This window comes from Engraulis encrasicolus, chromosome 10 (genome assembly GCF_034702125.1).
Source record: "Engraulis encrasicolus isolate BLACKSEA-1 chromosome 10, IST_EnEncr_1.0, whole genome shotgun sequence".
NCBI lineage: Eukaryota > Metazoa > Chordata > Actinopteri > Clupeiformes > Engraulidae > Engraulis > Engraulis encrasicolus.
The window spans coordinates 42,164,598-42,179,142 of NC_085866.1; positions in this window are offsets into that span (position 1 = coordinate 42,164,598).

Genomic DNA, 14,545 nt, shown 5'->3' on the forward strand with positions numbered 1-14,545 from the left:
TCTGTCTCTGTCTTCATGAGTATTTGCTTCTTTGAGGGACTGAACACTAACACACACACACGTTGGGAATTAAATGCACCCCCCCCCCCCCCACACACACACCCCTTTATCACCTATCACACACACACCGGCACCCACTCTCATACACACATACACCCCTCTATCACACACACACACACACACCGGCACTCACTCACACACGTACACACACACACACACACACACACACACACACACACACACACACACACACACACACACACACACACACACACACACACACACACATACACACACACACACACCACACACACATGCACGCACCCGCTCACACACACACACACACACACACGAACGAACACTGTGCTGGGAGAGGTTTTTTTTGCTCTGGTTCCTTCCATTTCTTCTACTTTTATTTTGCATAGCTTAACAGTGAAACGAAAGCCACAGTGTAGAATTTCAACCGCAGTCACAGACACAAAACTGTTCTCAAATCTGACATTTACTTGCCCCTACCGTCTCAGACACGTACTACTACACACACACACACGCATGAGCACACTTGTAGATATACACGCACACACGGACACCAGCCGCATGCCACGTGTCACGTGCATTGCTGACACACATATGCATGCACGCACACACGCGCACATACGCACACACATTCGCACACCACCTTTGTTGTGCCTTGTTCTGCATAGCACTTCTACTAAAATTGCTGCCCTTGGCCCAAGCAGCTATGTTCCCCTTCCCTCTCCTGTTCCACTAGAGGGGAAATGACATCACTGCCCTGACATGTCAGCAGGTATTGACCTCATAGGCTGTTACTTCATCAGCCAAGCAGAGTTCTGGACTGTTCTTGTGTCTCTCTTGTTTTGTCTGAGGGGATCTAAAGGCAGTGGACATAAGTGCTTTTGCCTGGATGGAAATGAAATATCTCTTCAAAAATTCTTCGCAGGGCCAAGTATGCACTTAGAATTTTGCGCAAAAGTAATTTGTTTACAATATTTACTTTTGTCATGCCATTATGTCTCTCAATGTTTTTCAGTGTTTTATTTTCTATTTCACTCTCTAATTTTCACATCTCTAATTCTAATTTATTAAGAAAGCTATGCGTTAAATCTGTCACGTGTATCTAGTTATATAAACACATTAGACATGAAAGCTCCTTTATCCATATTTTTTCCTCTTGAAATCTGCTTATTATCCAGTGAAGCAGAGCAGGCGTGATTAAGAAATATACACGTCATAAAACTGTTGATAAACCAAAAAGAAACATGATTTGAGTGTTTCCATGGCCACTAAGCTGGACGTGGGTGTAGTTCTGGAGTAAGTCAGGGACAGGATTGCTGTAATGGGACTCAGCCTTAATACTGTACTGCACTGTAGCAGAACTGGAGCTGACAGACGGATACAGTAACACGCTATTCTGTAGGTGAGCATGGATGGAGCATATTAGGAACCAGAGTGACTTCGCAGAGACAGACCCACAGCCACACACTAAGCATGACTGTGCATCACTACATTTAAACACAGAAACATACAGCATGGACAGGTTGTACACGGACATACCGTGGAAGACTAATGCATGCACCACTTTAGGGACAGTAGGTCTATTTTATTTTAATCAATGGATTATTTCCTAACTACATAACTTAATTATTTTTTTAATTCCTTAATTAACGTTTTATAAGTTTCAATATGTGTCGTAAGATTTGTTTTTGTATGTACACAGTAGCGGTTTCTTGAAAATTACAATTATTTACTGCACAGTAGAGTAGTTCTATTCATCTCAAAGGAAATTAAATGGTCTGTCAGCTTACATAAATACACAAATACAGAAATACACAGAGACCTAATTCACATTATTGCACATAGTTTAGAATGAAATTTAGAAAGTCAAAGCATTATGCCCACATATATTATGGGTCAGTAAAATATCCTCATTTCATTCTCAGCCAATAAAACATAGTGTTTGCCATGGGTTTGGTACCCTCCTGAATTACAGTCATACCTGAGTTAGGGGTAAGGGGAGAAAGTGGGACATGACTCCCGTTCCCCACATAGGCACCCACATATCTTTCAACACCCGGCTTTCTAGACAGTACAAAGGTTAAATAACGCAGCTCCCAAATAGGCTGGGAGTACCTCAGCCATAACCGCCATCTCAATCCCATATTACATTTGGGCTCATTCTAAGCAGTCATCTGAATAAAAAGCTGCTTGTTTTGCAGTAAATCCACCCCTGGGATTGAAGGAATTTCATCAAAATGTGATCAGATACTGGATAGCCTACCGAGGTAGACTCATTGAATTTGATTAAAGTGTAAAATTCAACAGATGCATGTCAAGAGCTGGTAAATATATTTAGCCTGCTAAATAACAATGGGGCTTTTTAAAGAATGCTTTCTCTCTATTAAATTGCATAAAAAATGATATTTAATTGAAGACATGTCAAACCAGTGTTTTGTATTTTATTTGGATATATCTGATGGGCTGATGTTTTAAATTTGTTAAAAGAGGATTTCTGATGTATTTGTGCCTCTGGTCTCTGGACATGGTCACACAAACACACTCAGACACAAAAAAGACCCCATCACACAAACAAGTACACACATGCATAGAGAGAGAGAGAGAGAGAGAGAGAGAGAGAGAGAGAGAGAGAGAGAGAGAGAGAGATACTGAGAAATGAGTGACACCAACAGAGACTTTTTTACACACACTGTTGTTGCAGCGGTAAAGTTCAAGGTTTTCCATAATCTTCCTTGGGGTGGGAGTGGGTAACCTGAGACTAGAGTTCCTGAGAGCACAGTTTCTGAGAGACGTGCTTGTGTCTGCAGCCCGGGTCCAGGGACACTGAAAGCCTTGACTATAGGCCCAGGACAAAACCACCCAACGGGCCCCCCTCTCAATACATTCAATTTAATGGGGAGCCACATTTTGGCCCGCTCTTGATCCATTGGTCCTGGGCCCCCTCTCACCCAGGCCCCGGGACCCCATACCCGTTTACTCCACCCACCCCCTGTTGACTTGCCTGCCCGGGTCGTACAGGCGGAGGTAGGTTAACGTATCCATCATGGCGGCCGAGGCTGAGGAGAGCCGGAGCTCAGAGTAGAGGAGGGAGATGGATGGAGGGACGGCAGCCATCACTCCAGCCCAGCCTGACGTCTAATTGGCTCCCGAGCCTCTTTCCCAGAACCACCAGAACTCCTAAATTGGAACAGCTGTTTGCTCAGTTTTGCAAAAAGCCACAAGCAAACCACACCAACCCTCCTCCATCCATCCTCCACCCCCTCACCCCTTCTTCACCCCCCTTTTCCTGAAGATAAGGACAAACAAATAAATAAAATGAAATAAACCAAGTCAATAAACAAATAGAGTCCAGGGGTAAAATTAATCATTTTTTTATAATGCAGTGAAAGTTTTTTTATGACTTTTAAGAACGAGAAATTGATTGGATTATTTCTGGTGAGGACTTCAGGTGACCTTTCTTCTCTGTCACGCTAGGAGACAATTGGGGAGGAGCAGTTGCCAGAGCTAGTGGTCTAAATGAACGTGGTGTATGTGCATATGTGTGTCTGTGCATTTGCCCTTTCCCACTGCCTCCGCTGAGCTCCCACATCCCGACTCAGTGTGCAGAAAGTCAGGCAGGCAGGCAGGCTAGCAGGCAGGCTCCTCTCGCTCTCTCCACAAAAGCCATTCATCATCATTCACCTCGCTCCACTAGCGACGGCTTAAGATATTCCTAAATAAGGCAGGGGGAATTTTGATAGACCCGGACCTCAGATTCTCCCCTTAATACCTTCTTTTTCAAGTTCACCACTGTACAAAGGGTTAGAATCAGGACACGTTGAAAAAAGAGAAATAAAAAGAAAAGAAACCAAATCACTGGTAGAGAAGCAACAGTTACAATATCGTTGTATAATAGAATAAATAAAAGTAATGAATAAAACATGTGCTAATCAATGTGATATTTTTCCTTTAACTTCTAACGCCCTCCAATCGTGAGTTAATTGAAAACACACATTCTTTATATTGTCAGCTGTACAAATTGCCTATAAATCTTACATAGTTTCTTTCAGAAGTTCCTTTTATATAAAATATTTATTGATCATTAAAACATTTTTGGAAGGGCTAGCTATTGATGGTATTTCATACAAAACCCTCCATTGTGACATTTAGATTATTGATTAGTAAACATTCTGTTTGCAAAGCCACTGAAATAATTCTGTTGCTGTTGGACATGTCCAAACAATCCCAGAGTCATATTTCATTAATCTTTGAAATATATGCATAAACGTCAGGTTAAGTGCTTTTGAAATAAGATTGATTGAGGAAAGCCAAAATACAACTGAAGTAATTGGCAGCCTTTTCTTTGCTGAGGCTTGGAGACAGACAGACATGGAGTAAAGGGAAGGATTAAAATGAAATACTATCACTCAAAAATATTGTTCTACAATTAGGTCCATATTAAGAGGCTTTTCATCAGGATATTTCCTGTAATTTTATCCCAATCATTTCTTCACATTCCCTCTTGACTACATAGGGAAAAAAACTTGTCGGTTGCCCTTTTTTACATCTCTGGATGTGTTTCCTCTCTTTCTCCTTCCTCTTTCTTGTTACTCCCTTCTTCCTCTTGGCTTGGTTGCGTGGTGGCAGACAATGCTACCTTGCCATGGTGCTCCTTAGCCTCAATAACAGGGCAGAGCACGGTAGCGTCAGGTTTCTGCAAGTCTTGGCCCATGTGTTGGTGAGGAATGTCTTGTACAGAGAAAACACGGTCTTGGCAGCCGTCACAAAGCTCATTTTGGGTTGTCAAGCCACGACCCAAATTGTTTAAAACTCTTTCAAACAATGAAGACCCCCCCCACACACACACACACACACATACACACACACACACATACACACCTTCATCTTCAAGCCTCTCATTTTTCCTCTGTCACTCTTACCCTCTTTTTTAAACTGTTTTTTTTTTTTACGGTGATCTGACGGACTTGTACTAGGCACACATGAAGGCCCACATGCACGCGTGCACACACACACACACACACACACACACACACACACACACACACACACACACACACACACACACACACACACACACACACACACACACACACACACACACACACACACACACACACCTGTGAATTCACGGTACCCGCTACTGAGTCACGGCTAGTCTCCCCTTTTTTCACAATAAGCCAAAGCTATAAACCCCTTTTTCTGGGGCTCCTTTTTTTCCTCCTCTTTTCCTCCATCCTCGGCAGAGACCAGGGTCACCAGGTCTGTGTTAAATCACTGGCAGCGTTAGTCACTGTGAGGCGAGCCATTGACATGCAATGTCTTAGCCGTGTCCAAACCACCGCCGCGGCGCTATAGCTTCCCAAGCCCGCTGCGCTACAAGAAAATGCCTCCGCTCCGGGATTTATTGGGATCCATTTGTGAAATTTATTTCCATGTCATTGAAATATGTACGCTGTCAACTCCCAACACGCAGATAAGACTACAGCCAAAATAAGGTCAACAACTTTATGACTTTATTTGCTTGATTTGCTTGCTTCACTGCTTGTATTTATTCATTTTAATTTTTTGTCCCGTATTCAAAGTCATTCTGTGGCAGCAGTTCTCGATGTCCCTGTCTGATTATCCTATTTGTTTGATCGTATTATGTTGTTCTGCGTACATGGCCTGAGGGAGGGGACAATTTTGCAGAACATTCTGTTGGTGAAGCCAAAGGTCAAACCCATTCCCACTAGTGTGTGTGTGTGCGTGCGTGCGTGCGTGCATGCGTGCGTGCGTGTGTGCGTGCGTGCGTGCGTGTGTGTGAAAACCATTTGTGGTGGAGTGTGTGCACACACGCTGGTGTGCATGCAAGGGGCTAAAGGTGGTCTAAAACGCCACCCGATTCCTCTGTGTCAGTACAGTAGCACAGCAATCCCGTCTATTTTCATCTTCCAGCTTTTTTTTTTGCCTTAGCCCTACTTGTGCATTTTCTCCATGCATTTTTTTTCCGGCAGGATCCTCTTTGTAATGTAAGTGGTTGAGGGCTAATGTTAGATGCTCTGCATTTGGAAACCAAACAAATAGCTTTTTCCCCACTTGGTAGGCAGCAGACTTGAAGCCCTGAGTGGGTTTACACAGTGAGATAACTTCAGGTCATATGCATACGCCGCGCTGCCAGATCGCCTCCCGCCGCCAGTGTTTAGCCCTCCGCCAGGAGGCCCGATGGCCTGAAATCATCTGTTTATAGAGGCCAAATAATAAACACGGGAGGCCATACCATGCCACGCAGCCCGCTCTCTCTCTCTTTCTCTCTCTCGCTCTCTCTCTTTCTCTCTCTCTCCCTTGCTCTCTCTCTCTCTTTCTCTCTCTTGCTCTCTCGCTCTCTCTCTCTCTCTCTCTCTCTCTCTCTTTCTCTCTCTCTCTCTCTCAGCCCCCCTCTCTCTCTGTAAGTTTGACTGATTTGGAGAGTGGGAGGCGAGAAGTTAGAGGAAAAGATTTTTCTGAAACTGACAGAGAGGGAAAGAAAATGAGAGCGAGGGGGTGAAGAGAACAAGAGAGAGGGGGGGCTGAATGAGAATGAGAGCTCAAAAGGGATGGAGAGGGTGAGAATGTGTGACAGAGTTTTAGAGAGAGAAAAGGGAAGGGAAAGATGGAGAGAAAGAAGATAAGACATTGGAAGGGAGAGAGGGGGAGAGAGAAGGAGAAATAGAAAGTGCAAAGGAGAGAAGGAGAAAGAGAGAAAGTGTAAAGGATAGAGAGAAAGGGGCAAGGGAGAGAAGGAGATATAGAAAGCATAAAGGAGAGATGGAGAGGGAGAGAGAGAGAAGAGAGATGGAGAGGGAGAGAGAGAGAAAGTGAAATGAAAGGATAGGGAGGGAGAGGGAGTGAGATAGAGAGAATGTGTAAAAGAGAGAGAGAGAGAGTGGAAGGGAGAGAGAGTGAGAGGGAAAGAGGAAAGGATAGAGGGCTAGGGAGGGAGAGAGAGGGAGAGATCAGCAGTGCAGGGCAGTGCAGAGTTCAGCAGAGGCGTGGTGGAGAGCCTTGGGCAGAATGGTGGTGGAGCAGCAGGCACCAGCCGAGCTGTGTGTAAATACTCGCTGCTCGCTCGGCTTCTTTGGGGGTGTCTATTTTAAATGGCCGGCGGCTTGATTTCCCCAAAGGTTTTCGGGCCCGCGTGTTTTCCTACTGCGGTAGGGCAACGTGGCAGACAAACATTCGCCGTCACGCAGTTTGAGTTTCGCCTTTTAATTGTGTTTTTTTGCCATGCTGTTAGTTTTCACTGTTTTTTTTTTTCTTGAACGACCCCGGGTTCTTTTTTAAAGCAAGGGCCCACAAAAGACAAAAGGAAATGGTAGTGGGAAGTGTGTGTGTGTGTGTGTGTGTGTGTGTGTGTGTGTGTGTGTGTGTGTGTGTGTGTGTGTGTGTGTGTGTGTGTGTGTGTGTGTGTGTGCGTGTGTGTGTGTGTGCACGCGTGCGCACGCGTGCATTTGTGTGTATCTGGTGAGGGTATGTAGTGTAAGGGAAAATCTGCAGAGAAACATGAGGGAGGAAGGGTGAACGCGCGAGAGACCTTGAAGGCAGCCAAGGTGAGGGAGTGAGTGAGCGCAAGAGACCTTGCCGGCAGCCTTAGGTGAGCCGCTGTGCCTGTGCAGGCCCTGTGGGTTTGATTTAGGAGCCGAGTGAATGTTTTAACGGAGCTGCACTGCCGCGCTGCATTAAATAGACTCTGCTTCACAAATTTGATTCCCTCTCCATGATTACTCTCAGATGTCGTTTCTTCCAGGGCTCTCTCTCTCTCTCTCTCTCTCTCTCTCTCTCTCTCTCTCTCTCTCTCTCTCTCTCTCTCTGTGTGTGCGTGCATATGTGTGTGTGTGCATACGTGTGTGTGTTTATGTATGCGTTGTGTGTTTGGGGATTGTGGGGGGTGCAGGGGAATTATAAATGTTGCCCCGATCGTCTGGCTTTTCTCTACATGACGCGTTTCAGTGCGCTCCCCTTCCAGGCTCTCTTCACATGAACGATTGCCACTCTCCTGTCCTCTCTTCCCCTCGTCCGCACCTTCCCAACTCCTCCTTTCTCCTCTCTCTTCTCCTCTCTCTTCTTCTTCTACTTCTCTTGCTGTTTCCTCCCCTCTCTCTCTCCCTCATCATCAACGCTTTCTCATGTTTATCTCCCCTCCATCTCCCCCTCTCTCTCTCTCTCTCTCTCTTCTCTCCTCTTTGTGTTCGCCTTTTTCTTACTTTCCTTTTCTCCAGAGGAAAACTGTACAACAACTCACCACTTTCTCAGGCATGTTTTTGCGAAGAAAACTACTTTTGGTAACTTTCGACAAATGTTGATGGAAAGTGATAGTACAAATGAGAAACAAACACAGCTTTCTCTTCCACTAGCCAGACTACATAGTATACTCTATGTCAATGTTCAGTCTTGAACAGAACACCTGGACTTGAAGAGTTATTAAACATCTCTACAATTTCATTATTAAACAGCATTTTCACCAACTAATCAAAAAGCAATTAAATGTCATTATCAACTACACAAAGTCAAACCTAAACAAAATTAGATGGAAAGATTTTTAAAGATTATTCCATTTGTAGAAATACAGTACAGCCTGTGAACTCATCACAAATGACCACTTGGGGCGCATTCAGGCCAACTGAGAACCGTGCCCGTTCCCGCACCTAATCGCGAAACGGCCGTCGTGTTCACGGCACAGATCTTAGCGTTTGCGAGCCGGAAAGTTGGTTTGCAATGCGAATCGTGAAATACTTGTTTTTTCTCCGCGAACCGTGACAACAAAGTGGCCGTCAGCAGGTTCATCCAGGTAGAACAGTAAAGTGCGGAAAACATTTAGTAGTCAAATATTACTTGGATCGTTCGGTTGTTTCGCATAACACTTCTTTCATGAACTACTAAAACATGTGAACTCACACAGCCCTGCATCTGGGTGCGTTTGATGCTTGATCTGAGGAATGTAAAGTGCTACTTCATCGTACTGTAAATTTCATGATGCATATATCAGGGACAGGCATTCAGAGCTAAAGGTACATTGAGCTTTGGAGGGAGAGAGAGAGAGAGAGAGAGAGAGAGAGAGAGAGAGAGAGAGAGAGAGAGAGAGAGAGACAGAGAGAGAGAGAGAGAGAGAGACAGAGAGACAGAGAGAGAGACAGAGACAGAGACAGAGAGAGAGGGGGGGGGGCAGATACATAGAAAGCCATGGTGAGGCTATATTGGACTCGGCTAGAGCCTCAGCTAGCAGGCTCAGCTGAAAGCCCTGCGTGCAAGCGCCCCAGTGGGCCATGTGTGATCCACTGGTGCTAATGGGCTAATAAATTAGAGCGTTTCAACACGGTCTGATCCCCATTCCCAGCTCATCTCATCCCCTCCCCAGAGCACTTAGCACGCTCTCACTGAATGGAAGAGGTGTCTATTTTTAGGTGGGGCCCCACCACGCATCCCATCCATCTCATCCATCAGCTGCTTGTTGACCCCTTACCCCTTGTGATTCCACAGGCGTGCTTGGCAAAGAGGCTGTCAGGTTTCATGGTTCGCTTCTGCCTGACGGTTTCGTCATCTTTAGAGTAGGAAGAAGTGTAAGAAATGCAATTGTAGCCGCTGCTGTCCTCATGTCTCTCTCCACTCCCTTAAGTATTTCTTCTTCATCAACTCTTTGTTGGTCAATGGTGATATCATCACACACACAGTACATTTACAATGTGGCCTGCCATTGAAATCTTCTTGATTGACTACAGATCACCAATTAAGACATTTTGGCAGCTCAATATGGGTTTTTTGTCAAACAAGAGTGACTGCTATTCCAACTTAAACATACAAAACTCAACAGCTTGGCTGACCAATGGTAAAAAAAAGAGGGTGTGGTATATAAAACAGGCAAGCAGGTGCAAAACTCAGTCCATGAGGGATGAGAACACTCATGGTAAAAAAGAAACAGCACAGGACAAGATACAGATGGCAAATATGGCAAAGGAAGAGGGGTGGAGAGGGAGATGAGAAGAGACGAGAGCAGAGGAGGACAAAAGAGGTGTGTTGGATGCTGGAAACTAGAGCTAGGGGACTGTGCAGTGTGGCCTCGGCTGACAGATGTGCTGATTAACACTGACACTCCTGTGCAGATCCGGCTTAACCAATAGGCAGACTAGACAATTGCCGAGGGCCCCACCAACACATTTAACTGTATGGGGCCCCAACAGTCAACCTCTCCATAGCAAACACCAGCAAAATGAATTCAGGAGGCCCCCATGTCCATATTTTGCCAAGGGCCCCAGAATGGGAAGATCCACCACTGCTCCTGTAGGGCTGGTCCTCTGTTTCCCAACATCACTGGGCTGGTGTAGTTTGGACCAGGTTTGCGTTGGATTGTAGTAGGCTGGACTGGAATGAGCTAGGTTGGACTAGGTTGACTTTGGCTGGACAACGTTGGATTGGGCTGGCAATGGTTGGACTTTACTGACCTCGAATGGGCTGGGGCTGCATTGAGCTGCATCAGACTCGATTGGGCTGGACTGGACTGGACTATGTTGGATTGCATTGAGCTGGAATGGGCATACCTGGGATAAGATGCTGTATAATGTTAGGCTAGCCTGCACTAGACTGGGGTGGATTACATTAGGCTAAGCTGGGCAGAGGTGAGTGGCCTGGTCTGGGATGGAGAAGGCTGGATTGGACAGGGATGGGTGGACTGATCTGGGTAGAGCTGAAGTCTCTGAGTCAGGGCACCATTATCCCACTGCCAGAAAGCATTACAGCCGCTTCGTCATCATGAGTCAGGGAACTAAGGTACAGTATGTATGAGGCTGTGGAGTCTTAGCTTGCCTAGCTTAGCAACTATGGATTCACTCCAGGAAACAACGTTTAGCGCTGGCTAGCTTCGTGAAGGCGTTAATGCTCCAGGCTAATGCAACAGCTAATGCTCACCAAAACTGTTTCACGCTTGTGCATTTTCTCTCCAATGCTGTATAAACGGTGGAGGAAGGTTTAGGAAACGGCCGCTGGCTGCTAAAAACAACATTATTTATGAGTCTCCATCAGGAACCTCATGAGTTCTCTCACAATTTAGAGAAAAAGCACAACATTTTTTTATCCTCCGCCCTGACCATATTAGTATTATTAACATTCAGAAGAATTCTTTCCTCAGCACTTTTGGATACATGAAGTAGGTCTATATCATGTTGAAAATGTCATCTATCACTATCTGCCAGAACGCTGCCAGGGCTCTGCGTCCTATCTTGTCAGAGTTGGCTGACTGGAGCCCCTGCCGTTTTGCAGAGGGGCTGTGGAGAGGAGAGCAGGCCTGGAGAGTGAGAGCCACGGAGGGGGAGAGAGAGACAGCAGCAAACGAGTATCTGAGAGGAACGCTGGGTGGATCTTCACAGCCCATTGGCAGCCATAACACCTTGGCAGCCAGCAACCTGCGTGACTTTGGGGCCAGAGAGATGCTGGGGCATGATGTAATACGCATGTAGTGTAATGTTATACAGCTTAATCAGTGTTGATTGGGTGTCTGTGCTGTTGTAGTTTATTTGAGAACAGGGTTAGGCTCAAGAGGAGATTTGTAGGTCTCTGTACAGTGTACTGTATGACCATTTCATTTGAGCTCAGTTGTAGCGTTCAGGGTTCTCCACTTTGCCAGAGATCTGAATTGGTTCTGGGAGAAAAAATGAGCCACTTTGTTTTTCCCTTTCTTTTTTATACTATTTAACTCTACACCTGACCTGCAGGTTTTTTTTTTTTTTTGCTTAGATGGAAAAATGTATACATGTACCTCAGTCACTTAGCCCTTGACCGGATTATGTCAGTAATTTATGAAACACATCAGTTCACATACATCACTCTGGCAGGTGTGTGATTTGTAGATCTTGACACATTTGAGTTTTTTTTTCTTCCATTGCGCTTGTTTGACTCAAGTCAAGTGTGTTACAGTGATTTGTGGTCATGTTATGTTTTTCGTTTTTGGGAGCATGTTGTTGTAAGAGGCTCAGTCGTACTGGGACCCCACATCCACACCCACACCCACACCCACGCCCACTGCCACACACACACACGCACACACACACACACACACACACACACACACACACACACACACACACACACACACACACTGCACCCCCCCCCACACACACACACACACACACACCAGTCCCCTTCACCTTCTCCAGAGCTCCAACCTCCCCTTGCCCGCCTATGGGGCAACAACAACAGACACAGTCTCGTCACACAGTCTCTGGCACTGGACCAAATTGCCTGCTTCAGTGACATCACAGAGCTCCCATTAGGCTATGACCTGCGTTAGCCTGGACTCACAACTCCCCCCTTCCTCCGTCTTTGCTCCCCTTCTCCTACCCGGCAGCCTCTGGCGCGCAGTAAGCTGAAGTTTGCAGAGTGTGTCTGGGTTGCGAATTAATTAAGCTTTTAAAATTAGCGAAATAAGTCATAACTCTAAGTCTAACGAGGGCCTCATTTGCCGAGCAATATACTGGCTATTTTATAAGCCATAAAAGTAAAGCGTTGTAAAGATGTGGCTGGCACTGCCCTTGGAGGAAATGGTCGGCCAGTTTTTTCCATAATTAATTATTATTAATTAATTCGGTTTGCTAGTCAGTGTAAATAAATGTAAGTTTCGCACACTTGCGGTGCTGGAAAATATTTCTGGCTCAGCTTGGAATAGTTTTTGTGGGAGGGTTAATGTTTGTCTGGCAATTATTACGGTAATAATTATTATAATAATTATTTTTGTTGTGGTTATTAATATTCATACTTCTGGAGACACTTTACAGTCCAAATGATCAGACCTAATTGTACCCATGGCGACACGCATTAGATGGCCGTTATGATCCCACGTAAAATATATTATCACACAGAAGGCTGCATTATACGTGCTATAATATATCTAAACAGACTATAACGGCACACTATAGAACTGGAAGAAAACTTGGACGCGTTTCCCCCCTCCTGCTAAACGTTCTGTATGCTTCAATCACCCCTCCCGAGCTAAACATGTGAAAGATAAACAGGAAGTATATTAAATAGCTGGGCAGCTTTTTTTTTCTCTTCGCCTGCCCTATATTTCATACTTGCACTTGTAAAAGGCCGGAGGGGGGAAATGTAGTATGCGTTTAGAGGGATTTGGAACCCAGGCTCTCTTTCCCGCTCAAAGCTCGAAACCCAGTCCAGTGATTTATATTGGGCAGGAAAGAGACGTACTGGCCCCATAAATCACAAGCACTTTATACGAAGAGAAATAATACCCTGCTGCATATGGTACTTTTTGGGCTTCGTTCGGAGCATTTCAACATTTAAAATAGCAAATGGAATTTTCACTTCAGGTCTCAATCTTTTTCGGAGGAATGTGTATTTATGCGCAGTGTTTGCGCTTATACGTATAAAACATATTTTGGCATTCGTCTAATTTGATTTGTTACACGCTGGAGTCGCTGTATAAAATACAGACGGACTTGTGTGTGAGAGGGCTTTTTGCTTTCACTCGCTCTGTCTCTCTCTCTCTGTCTGTCTGTGTCTATCCCCGCCTCCCACCCACTTTCCCTCAAAAAAAAAAAGTTAAAGAAAAAAAACGAGGTAGAATTATGTCAAAACAAGTGGAAGATAATTCTTATAGGGGGAGATATACGGTTTGCGACCCGATGTGGTGTAGTTTACCCAGCATGCCTGCGCATGCCCTTTGACCTACTTTAAATCATATCGCAGGGGTGCTCGCCACCCGCCTTGATCTTTAGCTTTCTACTGAATTAAGGCATGGGGCCAGTGCCCCCTTGTCACCCGCACACGTGTTAGTGTTAGTGAGAGGGTTTTTTTGTGTGTGTGTGCCTGCGTGTGTGTGTGTGTGTGTGTGTGTGTGTGTGTGTGTGTGTGTGTGTGTGTGTGTGTGTGTGTGTGTGTGTGTGTGTGTGTGTGTGTGTGTGTGTGTGTGTGTGTGTGTGTGTGTGTGAGTACGAGAGAGAGAGAGACAGAGTAAGTGTGTATTAGGGGCCACTAAGGCTTGTTGAATAGGTAAGTGAGACACTTAATGCTAGAATCACTGTGTGAGAGCTATCGTTAGCTTCTCCCATATAGCCGTGTTGGGTTTGAGCGGTGCGTGGGAACCCTGTAAGAGCCTGTCTGAGTTGTCACAGGGAAGCATGATGGAGCGCGCCTCCTGAGAGCAGGCTCTTAGCTTTTTGGCTTTCGTCCTCCGCCCTTTTTCTCTTTAAAAAAAAAAAACATTTTCGTATTTCTGTTTTTTTTTTTTTTGTTCAGCGAAATGGCTGACGGTTTAAGTCATAGCTATGGTAGAGCGGATTAAGGTGATCAGGAGAGGAGTTAGCCGGCGATCAGTCACACACTCATGCTAACTCACTGTTGAAAAACGGAGGAGACGGACAAATTGGCCGGATGAGTGGTAGGGCCGCGGTAAGTCGAGGTCACAGGAACACAAAGGAACATACAGTAACTGGAGATGGGGAGGATACGAGACAAACGGACAGACAGATACACAGACAGGCGCAGGCAGCAC